The sequence below is a fragment of the Neofelis nebulosa genome, chromosome 7, assembly GCF_028018385.1.
Source record: "Neofelis nebulosa isolate mNeoNeb1 chromosome 7, mNeoNeb1.pri, whole genome shotgun sequence".
NCBI lineage: Eukaryota > Metazoa > Chordata > Mammalia > Carnivora > Felidae > Neofelis > Neofelis nebulosa.
In genome coordinates this window covers 114,473,773-114,487,686 of record NC_080788.1, presented here as the reverse complement: position 1 = coordinate 114,487,686, position 13,914 = coordinate 114,473,773, and the positions used below count along the sequence as shown (strand labels likewise).

The 13,914-nt window shown below is 47.2% G+C and overlaps 1 protein-coding gene across 8 annotated transcripts in view; it reads right to left on the bottom strand.

The window, feature by feature from the left end:
• Positions 1-5,050, bottom strand: part of PLEKHH1 (pleckstrin homology, MyTH4 and FERM domain containing H1) — a 53,353-nt gene extending 48,303 nt beyond the window's left edge. For 3 of the 8 annotated variants that reach the window (XM_058739414.1, XM_058739419.1, XM_058739420.1), the window contains exon 1: positions 4,755-5,050. The gene's annotated coding sequence lies outside the window, so the exon portion shown is untranslated. The remainder of the gene's footprint in view (positions 1-4,754) is intronic. The other 5 variants (XM_058739417.1, XM_058739416.1, XM_058739421.1 and 2 more) reach the window with 3 other exon arrangements.
• Between the last annotated feature and the right edge of the window lie 8,864 nt (positions 5,051-13,914).

The following is a 13,914-nucleotide window of genomic DNA, read 5'->3' as shown; positions in this document are numbered from 1 at the left end:
GATTCCAAGAGAACAGTGGAAAACCAATCATGAAAATCTCCAGGAGCTTGGAAATAAAACATATCATTGGCCTCTGCCTGGTCCTGATATCTGAAATTATCTCTAGACTGCAGGGAGTGCTTTCCCAATCAAGCATCTTATGACATCACACTTTCGAATAGATCAAGTGCTCTGCTTAAACCTCTCCCTGCCCTGGGCACGCTAATGTCGGGGGTGGGGGGGGTGGGGGGTGGTGGCGCGGAAAGAGTTGCGCTGGGCTTGTCTTAGCATGTGAGGAGAGCTACGGGGTTTCGAAAGGGAACTGGAGCAAGGTGCCTTCTGCCAAGCGCGTGGCCCAGAGGCTCTTCCGACAGAAGCAGGTGGTTGCCGCGGCAGCTAGAAAACATGAGGCAAAACATAAAAGCAAAATACCAGTACAGTGAACTTCACCTGCTTGGTCACCTTGTACTTGTACCTCCCATAAAGACTTGCAAAGATGAGCAGAAATTAACTCAAAGAACAGTTTTTAACTTTCCAAAGCACTGTGTAGGAGTTATTTCTCTCCTTATCCTCTCAATATCCCTGAGATGTAGGACAAGTGATACTATTCACAATGAACAGATAGATGAGAAAACCCAGCGCAACCATGCCTTGAGACATAGAGCTAAGCAGTGTCAAAGCTGGGCCAAGAATGATCTCCCAGCATACAGAACATCCTCTTTCCGTGAAGATGCTTCAGTAGTGGGGGTGGAGTCTCATGCTACCCGGCTAGCCTAACACAGATAGAACATTAACGGCAAAATAGGTGGGGAAATGAGAGAAGGGACAAAACCCAGCTCAACTGTTCTCTTTGTTTTTTAGTCTGGAAAGCTTCAAATACACACAAGAAGTAGGGAGAATAGTACAATAAATCCCCATGCACCCTCCCCCGAGCTACAATGGTTGACTCATGGCCACTCTTGTGAAATCCACTTCTCTTGATTCCTATTAGTGCCCAGCAGGCTACACTGCCCAGCAAGTGACCACACAGCCTTGACTCCTGCTTTGGAACTCCCTAAGTCCTCCAGCATCCTGGGCTGACACAGCCACAAGGCTGGAGGAGCATGCCTCAGAGGCAGGGGCTGCATGCAGGATGGGTGATGAAAAGGGGGCACAGGGAGTCCTTAGGTGACCTCAGACTTTGAGCCTGTATCAGAGAAAACACAGACTTGACCTGGGATGGCTCTGGAAGGTTTAGGGTTTTGACCAGAAATTGACAAAATGCTGAGATTAAATTTAATTCAACCAACTTTTGTGAAGTGATTTCTACGTGCAAGGTTGGGGACATAAAGATGAATTAAAGATCCCATGGCTTGTAGGGCTCAGGTCTACAGTCTGAATATCCTGGAACTTCCCTACAAAGAGGACCAGTCAATACAAGAACCTAAAGGAAAGAGGGCAGAGGCCACTGCAGGAGGCTTCAGAAGGTAACAGGAACTCTGTTCTGGGTACAATTTCCACTGGGCTCTCCTGTGTCACCTCACTATGGTTCACTCTGAATGTGAGCACCTTTTGTGATTTCCACTTGCTAGTGGTAGGCTACCATCATCTTCTACAAGTGCTAGACTAGACTGACTACCTGCCCAACTATGGGAAAGGAAGAGCTTTGTGCCCCTTTTCTGGGGACGGAGCTGGGGGAGGGTGAGTGCATACAGGGGCATAGCTCCCTCTGACCGCACCATGTCATCTGATCAAGCCAACAATTTGTGTTTTACTCTTGGATGCTGAGGCAGCACATTTCACAATGTTGGAAGAGACAGGAAAAGGTGAGCATGTTCCAGCCTTCGGGGATCTAAATACCAGAAAGGACTAGGACAATCACGAATAGCATCCTTTGAGAACAAAACCAGTAAAGGGAAACAGCAGAGTGTAGTACTTCAGATCCCCTCTCCTGGTGCCAAACAAGCCTGGGTTTGAGTACTGGCTCAGGCACTAATTAATCATGTGACCTTAAACCATTTGCCTAACTCTCTGAGCCTCAGCTCCATTTTGAAATTGAGAGCAATAATATTTGAAAAGGAGGGCAATAATATTAGGTTGAATGATGGAATTATCAACATTTAACCATTTTTTGACCTTCAAAAAATGGCAATTTCATAGGCACACTAGGTCATATTTTTTTGAGAATTAAAGGAGATATCATAAAAGCCTGGCACACAGCACTCCATATTGATAGCTACTATCAACAAAGAAAAGGCAAACCAACAGTGCCTTGGCGTACTAGGAGATGTGGCTCATACATGTGCTCACTACCAGATCTACCTCAGAGAGGTGAGGGGATTTTTAAAGATTATTTTACCACTTTTTTTTTAAGTTTATGTATTTATCTTGAGAGAGATAGAGCATGAGTGGGGGTGAGGGAGGAACAGTGAGAGTGACAGAGAGAGAGAGAGAGAATCTCAAACAGGCTCTACACTCAGCACGGAGCCTGAGTCAGGGCTCAATCCCATGACCATGAGATCATGACTTGAGCCGAAATCAAGAGTTGGGTGCTTAACTGACTAAGCCACCCAGGTGCCCCTTTATCTCTTTATTTTTGAGTACTGAACAAAAGTGTATACGGTACAAAGTAAGGCTTCTTCCCACCTTGTCCCTCAGCCACAGTGTTATGGGGTTTTGTGTCTTCCAGAAATATCCAGTGTAGACACAAGCATTCTTATACATGTTGCATACACATACACAAAGACAAATGGTAGCACACTCTACACACTGTCCTTAACCTATAACTTAGAGATCTTCCTGTATCAACATACATACCCGCTCCGTCTTCCCTCCATTCTCTTTAACAGCTTTATTGTTTTCTACTGTGTAGCTATTACATGACTTAAAGAGTCCCTTATTTTTTTTTATAAAGCTTTTTATAACTTTAAAAAATTATTTACTTATTTTGAGAGAGAGAAAGAGAGAGAACATGCATGAGAGCAGGGGAAGGGCAGAGAGAGAGAGAGGGAGAGAGAGAATCCCAACAGGCTCCACACCGTGAGTGTGGGGTTGGATCTCATGAACTGTGAGATCATAACCTGAGCCGAAATCAAGAGTTAGATGCTTAACTGACTGAGCCACCCAGGTGCCCCAAGAGTCCCTTACTAACACACATTTGGGTTGTTTGAAAACTTTTGCTAAAATAAACAATGCTGCAACAAATATGTCATTTCACATACATAAGAGTATATCTGAAGGATAAAATCCCAGAAATGGAATTGTAGCGTTAAGTGAGAACACATTTTTAAATGGCCAAATTGTCCAGATTGCCTTTTCCGAGACTATTCTAATTCATACTCCAGCCAGCAATAAGTGCCTGTTTTCCCATGGAGGAGGTCAGTTTCGAATTCATTTTTGACAGAAGGGAGAGACGGCTCAACTGGGCTATCCAGAGAAGACTCAGCTGGGCTATCCAGAGATTGCTGGATGGTGGCTCAGCAGCCAGCCTGCTGTGAACTCACCCAGATCAGGACTGAGAAAATCCCCGCACCTTAACCTCAGCATGTACAGCGTCTATACAACGCTCTTCAAACCAAAAGGGGCACAGAGTTCCCCACATGGAAACACAGCCTCACAGAGAGAAGGGAATAGTAAAGAGGAGTGCACAACGGGGGAGCAGAGTAGGAAGTACATGTTTCTTCCGGGGAGCTGGTGACTTCTGAGGAGGGCAGAAGGGGCCCCACATTTTCTCAACTCAGTTGTTAGTCTCAATGAGTCTGAGACCACAGAGGGTAGGTACCCTGTCATAACCCAGCTCTGAGCAGGCCTCCAAAGCAGTCTATGAGAGGGAAGGTAGCTGATAACGGACTACACCCCACCTTAGGAATTTAGGAGGCTTGGGTTTGAGTTTTGCCTTTTCCACTTTTTAGCTATATAACCTTGGGCAGATCACAATTTTTCTGAGACTGTTTCCTTCTTTATAAAATGGGGATAACAGTATGCAGAAACACTAGGTAACTGATGTTAGTTAAGTGACGTTACCACATGTAGAGTCTGGAACACAGAAGACAGTCCAAAAAGCCTGAGGAAAGAATCCACGACTTTTCCATTGAAATTGTTATTAAAATGATCTTTCAAGTGGAAACTGTACCAGGAACTAAGGTTCTGTCCAAAAGAGTTTATGAGATGGACTCACAGTAAAAGCTTACGGAGATGTCCTGGCAGGGAGGAAACCCACACGGGGCGGATTCTACTTCCAGGTGAGGGTCTTCACTGCCTCTGCTACCCCCATTAAAGCTTCCTGGTCCCTGGTGATAAAGTCACAACGGCTCCTAGGACACAAAGCTACTGCTGTCACTCGGTGCCCAACTTGTTTTCTTTTCTGCTTGGCTGACCTGCCTCTAGGAGTCTAGCCGGACCAACAGAATCCCTAAGAGAACTACCGAGAAACCACAGAGGAGATTACCTGAGACAAGGCGGGGAGGAGGGCGGGAGGCGGAAAGCGAGAGGGCAAGAGAGCGCTCGGCAACGCAGTGGGACGCCTGCAAGTGCGCCCGAGGGCCCTTCCCGGGGGCAACCGGCTCGAGCCGGTCCCAAACTCCCGCTCCTCCCGGGAAAGGCGACTCCTCGCCGCTCGGTGCGAGTCCCCCGAGTCCGACCACGGCTGCCAGCGCCGTCAGCGCCAGGCGGGGAGGCACCTGCTCTGGAATCGCCCTCCGGCAGGAGGGAGCCCTTCCTCTCCGCTCCGCCAAACACCTCCCCGCCAGCGCACACCGCCAAGCCCGTCCCTGCCGGCGAGGCGCGCGGCCGCTCACCTCCCGCCAGCTCGCGGACGCTCCCGCCGCCCACCCGGCACACGGGCGCCCTCCGCGCGCGTCCGCCGCTGACCTTGCGTCCTTCTAGCCCGAGTCCGCGGCGACCGCCGGGTCTCCGCTCCGCGGCAGCAGGGGTCGCGGTGGGCGGGGCGGGGGCCGGGCGGGGTGCCCGCGGGCTGGCCGCACAAAGCCAAGCCCGGCCTCGCGGCGCCCCATTCAGAGCCGCGCCGCGCCCCCTCCTCCCGGGCCGCTCCTTAAAGGCCGAGCGCCGGCGCGGCTCCTCGGGCGGCTCGCGGAGAGGCACAGGAAATGACCTCAGCAGGCTCCAGCCTCCCACCTCTCCGCGCCGCCCGGCTCGTCCCTGGGGCGGCGGGGTCTCCCGGCCCCCGCTCCGAGCTCTCCGCGGGGACCGCACCAGCCGCGGAGGGCGGCCGGGAGCCCCGGGAGCTGCTTAGCGCCCGGCCAGCTTGGGACCTTCGCAGGATGGGGCGCAAGACCAGACCTCACCCCCCAAAGGAGGTTCCAGCATTTGCTGGCAATCTGTGAGAACTGTAACGCCCGGATATTTAGAGCAGAAGTCCTTATTTCCAACAGGCTGTCCCACTGCCAGACCCAGGTTATGATTTGTAATTTGGGGAGAAAAAAAAAAAAGTCACCGTGGCCCCGAGTGTACTTTGCTTGCTTATGTACGTTTGTCTATGCATTATTTATGTTAAAGGAGCAGGCCGAGGAGCCAGAAAGGCAAACCGGACGCTGCCTGCTGGGCAGCTAGAGCAGTCTTCATACCCTCGTTCTACAAGGGCTTGCAGTCCCTTAGCGCACCGGTACAGTCCTACACTCAGAGTGGATTGGCACACTCGACTTTTTTGGTTAGGCGGGTTTGGGGTAAAGAAGATGAATATGGAGACTATAGGAGGAAAGGAGCCACGTTTCAAACGGCTTTCTTGGCCAGTCCTGCAGGCTCTCTGTCCAGGCCTGAACCGAGACAATCACCACCAGGACCCACTTCTGCAAAGGGGCTTGGAAAACTCACTCTGGGCCTTGATGAAGGATCCTCTGGCTCCACCCCAAGTTTGAATTTGAATCTCTGGCGGTGAGGCTGTCAGATTACCCAGCTAACAACTTCCCCAGGCAATTCTCCTGCACAACTTTGAAAGCCCAGATACTGTAGAAAGCTGGTCCCAGTAGTAGTAGTTTAGGAGGCCAAGGGCAAAAGTTCAACTGGGCCAATGGGACTCCAGGGCTGAACTTGCAAATGGATTCATAGCTCCTGGGGACTGAGATAGGTCAACCCCAGACTGTGGGACACTGGCCTCTGCTATCCCTTCAACACTCAGGAAGATGCCTAAGGAAGCTCAAAAGCAAGTCTTCTGGAGTTTGTTAAGGATGATTCATTGGTTCATTCATGCTTTCATTCACCTTCATGAACATTAGATTTCAAATAATATAAAAGGGCTAACAATGAAAAATGTCTACCTCCCACCCTGCCCTGTCCCCCAGATCACTCCTCCCCAAACACAGAATTTCCTTTCAAGATATTTTATCTATAAAGCATTCATAAATACATATGCATTCATATGTTTGTGTATATATACAGTTGACCCTTGAACAGCATTGATACGAACTGCACAGGTCCACTTATACATGGATCTTATTCAATAAATATATTGCAAATGTTTTTTGGAGATTTGCAACAATTTCAAAAAACTTGCAGATGAGCCACATGCCTAGAAATACCAAAAAAAAAAAAAAAATAGTATTATTGGAAGAATATGGTATTTAATACATATAATGTACAAACTATGTGTTAATCAACTGTTTTTGTTATCAGTAAGGTTTCCAGTCAACAGTGGGCTACTAATTAAGTTTTTGGGGAGTCAAAAGTTATACTCAGATTTTCTTTTTAATTTTTTAAGTTTATTCATTTATTTTGAGAGGAAGAGAAAGAGAATGTGTGTGAGCGAGCAGGGGAGGGGCAGAGAGAGAGGGAGAGACAGAATCTAAGCAGGCTCTGCAGAGTCAGCACAGAGTCCTGTGGGGGGCTTGAACTCATGAACTGTGAGATCATGATCTGAGCTGAAACCAAGAGTCGGACGGACACTCAACCAACTGAGCCAAGCCAGTATAGGCAACCCTATACTCAGATTTTTTACTGCATAGAGGTTGGTGCTCCTAATCCTGGCATTGTTCAAGGGTCAACTATATATATGTTCATATATATGTATTCATATCCCCTTTCAACACTAAGGGAACATCCCTTGCTTTTTTTCCCCTCTTGACATTACCATTTGTTGACTCTTGTTGACTCATCAGCACACTTAGAGATGCTTTATTTTTTTAGGGGTCCCCTAGTGTTCCTAATGATGGATATTTAGGATGTTTCCAATCTTTGGAAATGCTTTGCTACAGTGAATATGTGCATACTTCTTGGTCCACATTTATGACTGTCTTTATGGTTTAATATTTAGAAGTGGAATTGCTGGCTCTACACACAAATATGAATTTTAAATTTCATTAGATGCAACCAAATCACCCTCAAAGGAGGCTGCACCACCAACCTATACTTCTTTCAGTGTGTTTTGAGTGCCCCTTTGTTCCCTCCCACCACACCAGTCAAGTGATTTATCACTAACTACAAAGCTTTTAAAAAGGGAGGATTAAATGAGTTCATATGCATGGATGATTTTAAAACACTGCTAGCACACAGGAAGGTTCAAGAAAGTGTTAGCCTTTGGTCTCCCAACCACACTCCTCCCTATGACCTCTTCTTTCCTTTGGGCTCTGTTTCAATACCAGCTCTGTAAACTTGAGCAAGTTCCTTAGCCTCTCTGGGACTCGGTTTCCTTTTCTCTAATATGCATGAGCTCTCTCTCTGGAGTTGGTTTGAGGATTAAATCAGATAATAGAGTTACATAAATTTTGGAATACAATCATTGTTCCATAAGTGATAGCTATCCTTCCCTCAAACTTTCCCCCCAGCTTTTATTTTGAAAATTTCAAACTGACAGAAGTTGCAAAAAATAGTGCATCAAACACCCATATACTTTTTGCCATGTTTACTTTCTGTCTTTACACATATATAATATATATTATAATATATTACATTATATATTGGTGCTATTTAAGTTATATATTATATATATTATATATTTCATATTTCTAATATATTATATATTACATATATTATAGTAGATAATTTTTCCCCTAAACCATTTGAGAGTTGTGCACATCATGACCTTTTACCCCTGAATATTTCAACATGTACCTTCCCAAGAACAAGGATGTTCTCCTAATATTATCACACTTAAGAAACTTAATACAATACTATCATCTACCATACAGACCATATTAAAATTTCCCCAGTTGTCCCAACAATGTCCTTTATAGCTGAGTTTTATAGCTCTTCTATTTATTATTATTAGTCCCTACCTAATACCAGAATGAATGGATGCCTAGAGAATAATTTCATCCCCTCCTCTGTCCCAGGGAGAGGGTGACTCCCACAATTCTAGAGCCTAGTATTCCTCAGCGGCTTCAGGTAATCAATAACCACACTAGCAGGGAAAGTCACAGGCAGGGCAGAGTTTCCCATCTAATGCTAGGGATTGTCCCACCAGCCGTCTTGGCTGATGTCACCTCCTCTGCCTGGCTCCAGCCGCCCGATGCTGGCAGCCCAGGAAGATTCTGTCCACCTCCCCTCCAAACCCTGCTAGGCTTCTGGTGTCTCCTCCACGTCCCCCATTGGCCTCCAATCAGCAGAGGCAGCTGTGAAAGCTTCAGTGAGGGAAACCTGGCTCCTCCGTCACCCTCAACTGCAGCGCTCCCCATGCCACCCCATCCCTAGATGAATTTCTATGAACCTCCAGGCTGGCCTACCCCTAACTTAACCCTGGAATTAAGGGTTGAGATGTCAAGACACTATCTTTTCCCCACAATCGTTCTGTCTTTTTTTTTAATGTTTATTTTTGAGGGGGAAGGGGGGATAGGCAGAGACAGAGAGAGGGAGACAGAGGATCTGAAGCCAACTCTTCCCTGAGAATGGAGATCTGAGAGCTGAGAACCCGATGTGGGGCTGGAACTCACGAACTATGAGATCATGACTTGAGCCAAAGTCGGACGCTTAACCAACTGAGCCACCCAGGCGCCCCAACAATCTTTCTGTCTTAAGTCACCTTTTACGTAGCCTTCCATGGATCTGAGACTAACAGTCAAACTGGCCACTGATCACATCCAGACAGTAACATCAGCTGATGCTGATATTCTTCTCTTCCCCCCTCCTCCTTCCCATTCATTTGTTCATTCATTCATGATAACTGACTTTTAGGTTGTTCCAGGTACTCTATTAGATGCCCAACTATTAACTTGGATAAACCATTTCCTTGCTTCCTGCCTCAGGACGTCCTGTTGTAAACTGGGGAGGAAAAGGCAGGATTATAAGAGTCATTACAGCAGAGGGGAATTTGCAAAACTGAAGTAAGGAAAAGCCATCTTGGGCACCATATTTGGTGTTGTAGTGGGAAGTAGAGGAGAACAGGAAGGCTGGTGGGAGCCTGCCTGAAAGTCTCCAAGGCCCCAGATCCCTCTACGGGTCCATGCAGAAGCGGCACTCATGACACTTAAAGCTCATTCATGTTTGATATTAGTTTGTTATTATAGTGGCCTGACAGCAGACAGAGGAAGGAAGCCATCGTGTGCCCTGAGTGGAAGGCTCAGTTGGGCCATTGAAGCTGAGGATCTCCTTTTACTTTTCTGAGAAGAGGATGAGGCCTTGGTGGCCACTCACTGTGAACATGTCTGAACCAATTTGGTCCTCTGGCAATTGACAGGATCCTATACTCACGGCCCCTGGAGATGAGAGGTGACTGGAGACCATTCATCTCCTCTTCTATAACCTCTTACAGGTGGGATAGTAAAAATGGCCAAAATTCTGTCAATTATACAGACATCAGCAAGCAGGCACAAAAATTTCTACAACTTGCCTCAAGGGAGTCAGGGAGTTGGCCTGGTCTGGTTTTTACACATTATTCATGTGAGGGCCCATATCCTCTTTCTGGCTAACTCCTTACTTTGGAAACCTCTAGCATACCTCAAGCACATTCAGCCTACTGGTGTAGGCTTTGATGCCATTTGAAGCGCTTATGTAATCACCCTCTAGACTACAGATTCCTGATTAGAATACTTTCGATGCTAACTAACCACTTCAGGGGTTAGAGGAGATCGGTGTATATACAGACACACCATATGGTTTGACATCATCAGTTTAAGTCCCATCTTTACCACATCTGTGCTGATGTAACCTTGCGGCGGTGCTTAATTCCTCATTGGTAAAGTGGTATAACATCTCTTGCCCCATAGGGTTGTTGGAAGGGTTAAATGAGATAGTATTGTGTCTGGCATGTAGCAAATTCTGTATAAAAGGTAGCTTTTGTTATTCATTCTTTGAACAAATATTTGCTAGAGGTATAATGTTTATGAGATACTCTCCCAGGTTGCTAATATCTACTGTACTAGGTCAAGAGGTGGTGATATCTCAAGGAGTTCTCTTTGTTGCAAGATTGCAATAGATAAGAAACATGGTTTGAGAGAAGGAATAACTCTAGGAGAACTAGCAAAATGTTTGACAATTCATCTTCCCATGTCCTGGGCTTTCTAGAGATCCCACTTCTCAACACCACTTGTTTTCTCTGAGTGGGGATCTGGACTCCAAAGAAGCCCTACCTGCTTCACTGAAACTCTCCCAAATCAACCACCCTGTCTTCTGCCTTCAGGGCCTAGTTCCCAGTTGTTTTTGGTAGGAGACTAAAGGGGAAAAGGGAGGGAGAGGAGAAGGGGGGGGGACCTCAGAGTCCCAGGATCCCGGGGGCTGGTCCTTGTCCAACCTTCTACCTCAGGAGCCAGGGGCAGAGGTTGGCAGCTCTTGGGTTACAAAGAAGTCAGGAGGCGATTCTACTGCTGAATCTCTGGGAGAAGCTAGAGCAACCAGGGGCTGCGTCAGAAAGGCTCAGGGTCATTGTCCAATTCAGGTAGGAGAGCAGTGATCAGACATGCAGAGAGATGCAGGATAGGAAGGAAATGAGAGTCCAGAGGCAGAATTCTGTATTCTGTGTGTGTGTGTGTGTGTGTGTGTGTGTGTGTGTGTGTATGTTGGATGGTGGGAGTGTCCTAACTTTGGGCATGGACTCTTCTTTCATTTATTCATTCAGTTACTCAAGAACAAATATTTACGGAGTAGTTACCATTTTTCAGGCACTGTGTGAGGAAACAAAGTGTGGCAAATGTGACCAATGAACTCAGGGCACAGACTTCAAAACCAGACATGCCTGTTGTTGAATCCTGGGTCTTCCCAGTGGGGAGCATGGCAAATGATCTATCCAGTCCAGCTGTGGGCTCCAGAGCCAGACACAGCCAGACAGAGCCGGGCAGAGAGCAGGGAAGAAAGAGGTTCTTCATTTGTAAACAGGAATCAGTATTCTTTCCTTAGAGGGTAGTTGGAAAGATGGAGATAGGGTCTGCCCCAGTATCTGGCATATGCACCCAGTAAGTGTTACTGAATGGAGGTATAAAGGACTAGCAAGATGCCCAAAGAGTAGGGACTTGGAAGCTCACAAAGAGCAATGGGTGGAAGGGAGGCCTGGTCAAGAAGGACTCCAATGAGAAGGAAGGCAGCGATTCCCCACCTGACCTTATATGAAAAAGCCCTGGGGCCACTGATTAAAAACATGGAACGAAGCCCTGAGCATTGAGATCAGCAAGCTCAGGGGTCTGTATTTTCATGATCCTTAGACCAATAGGGTGCCTGGAATTGATTGGTTTGTCATACACCATGTTCCAACACTCCAGTGATCTTCTCAGACAGCAACAACAGCCCCAGAGGGGAAGGCAGGGTAGAACTGATGTCATGACAACACATATCAATGCAAAAGGATCTGTCCAGCACAGCTGTGAGCTCACCAAGTGAGAGAGAGCCAGGCAGAGAGGGACTCAGTAGGATGAGGGTGGAGAGGGAAAAGAGGAGGTGGCAGGGAGGGGGAAAGGGAAGCTGAGTTGGGAGCTGATAGAGCTCAGGGAATGAGAACTGGGTAAATCCAGTCATCTAGGTGGGATTCTAGATCGTTTTAGAACTTACAACATTAAGGTTTTAAACCAACCGTCTTATTTCTCCATGGGGGTAGAAGGGACTGGGAAGGGACCTTCAAGTAAGTGGCATTTCTCCAGAAGTCTAAGGAGCCCATGTGGGAAGAGACTCTGGGGTTCTAAGAAGCCGGGGGAACTCAGGCCAGTCAGGGAGCCTGTTGTAGCACCTTGGCCCCTTTTCTGCAGTATGTGTGTGGCAACTCTAGACATTTGAGTTCTCAAGGTGACATTGTGTTGGCTCTGGGGGATGCTACTTCCAGAGTTCAAATTCCAGCTCTGGCACTTAACTGAATACTGGCATATAGTAAGTACTCAGCAAATGCTGGCCATTATTATTATCCCTTCAGCTGATGACAGACCATGGGAGAGGTGTGGTGAGCTAGGGTTCTGCTTTCATCCATTCAGTACATGCGTGGTGAGTGTCCACTGTGGACCAGGAAGTAGGGGAGGGAGAGCATGGTGGAACAGGTGACTCAGTCTGGGCAAACTGGACTGTGGAGGGCCTCTTTGTGCCCCTTGACCTCCCCTCTGCTGACTGGCTGCTTCACTTGACTGGAAGAGGCTTGCAGTGTAGGGTGGAGAGCTATCTATGGCTGGGAGTTGGAGTCCTCTGCTTCAGAGACACATACATTTCCCTGCAGGGCACCTTCCAGGCTGAGCGGTTGCTATAAGAGCATGCCAATAAGTGCCCCAGAATTCACAGAGATGGCAAGATGCAAAATACCTGAACAGAATGAGAAGACCTAACCATTTCGGCTCTTCCTCCCACCTTCCCCCAAAGATTTAGTGTGAAACCAATTGGTGTGTTATCTGCTTTGATCAATCGAGCCTTCATCTGTGGTGCTCATGATCATTGTGCTCAGGCTCAGGGATTTTACGAGTGTCAGGTCTCATATCCTATTGGAAACCTTCTTTGCCAGCTCCTCTTTATGAAAGGGGGTTAGTCCAGATGACATAACCCGTCTTCCCTCACAAAGTTCCCAATGTGACCCCCCACTAGCCAGGACAGGGAGGCTATCTCTCAGCGCCATCTAGTGGTCAGGATGACTTGTTTTCTTAAACAACCCTGAGCACCAGCATTCCTACTCCCAGCCATGCCGATGGCCAGATCTGTTCCCTTCCAGTCTGACCAGTGCATGCTTTGGCCACCCTGAAAGGTGGTGGTTAATGGGGCTTTAACTTCCTTTTTTTAAAATGTTTTAATTTATTTTTGAGAGAGCGCAAGTGGGGTTGGGGCAGAGAGAGAGATGGAGACAGAGGATCTGAAGCAGGCTCTGCACCAACAGCAGTGAACGGGTCATGGGGCTTGAACTCACCAACCAGGAGATCATGACCTAAGCCGAATGCTCAACTGAATGAGCCACCCAGGTGCCCCATTATGGGGCTTTAACTTCTGTCTAAAGTTGAGACTTTAAACCTTAAATTCTGAATACTTTGTTCCTGTTCAATTTTTCATAGTTTCAGGGAAGGGGATTAGAAAACTTAGTGGTACTAAAAGATGAAGGTAAAGGAGAGAAAGATGGAAAGAACATGCTCCCCTTTCCAGCTCTGAACACTTGGCTTCAGCAGTGCATAGACCATCAACTTGGCACTTGTTCCAGGTATCTCTCACCTAGAGCCACAAGAGCAGGGGACAGGAAGAGACTCTTCTGCAAAGGTCCGAGCTGCAGGTTAAGGATCATCTTTGCTCCACCACAGATAAAGTGATGAGACAGGGAGCTGGGACCAGACTGCTTAACTCAGAGTACCAAGGGAATGCACATACTGGGAGATTTGCTCATGGAAAAGTGAGTTTTGGAGATTCCATAGAAGTGACAGGACAGTGCCCCTTTCCAAAAAGCAGTTTCCACTTTTCCAGGTTCTGAATTTCCTGGTCCAGGTCTAGAAGACAGAATGCTAGTCCTTTCCCTATTACAGTGTGGGGCCCACCCAAAGGAATCAGATAGAGCTGACAGGCTTCAGACACATGAAGGGATGTCGGTGATGGAGCAGAACATACAGATTCCTAGGATTAGAAGCAACAGGC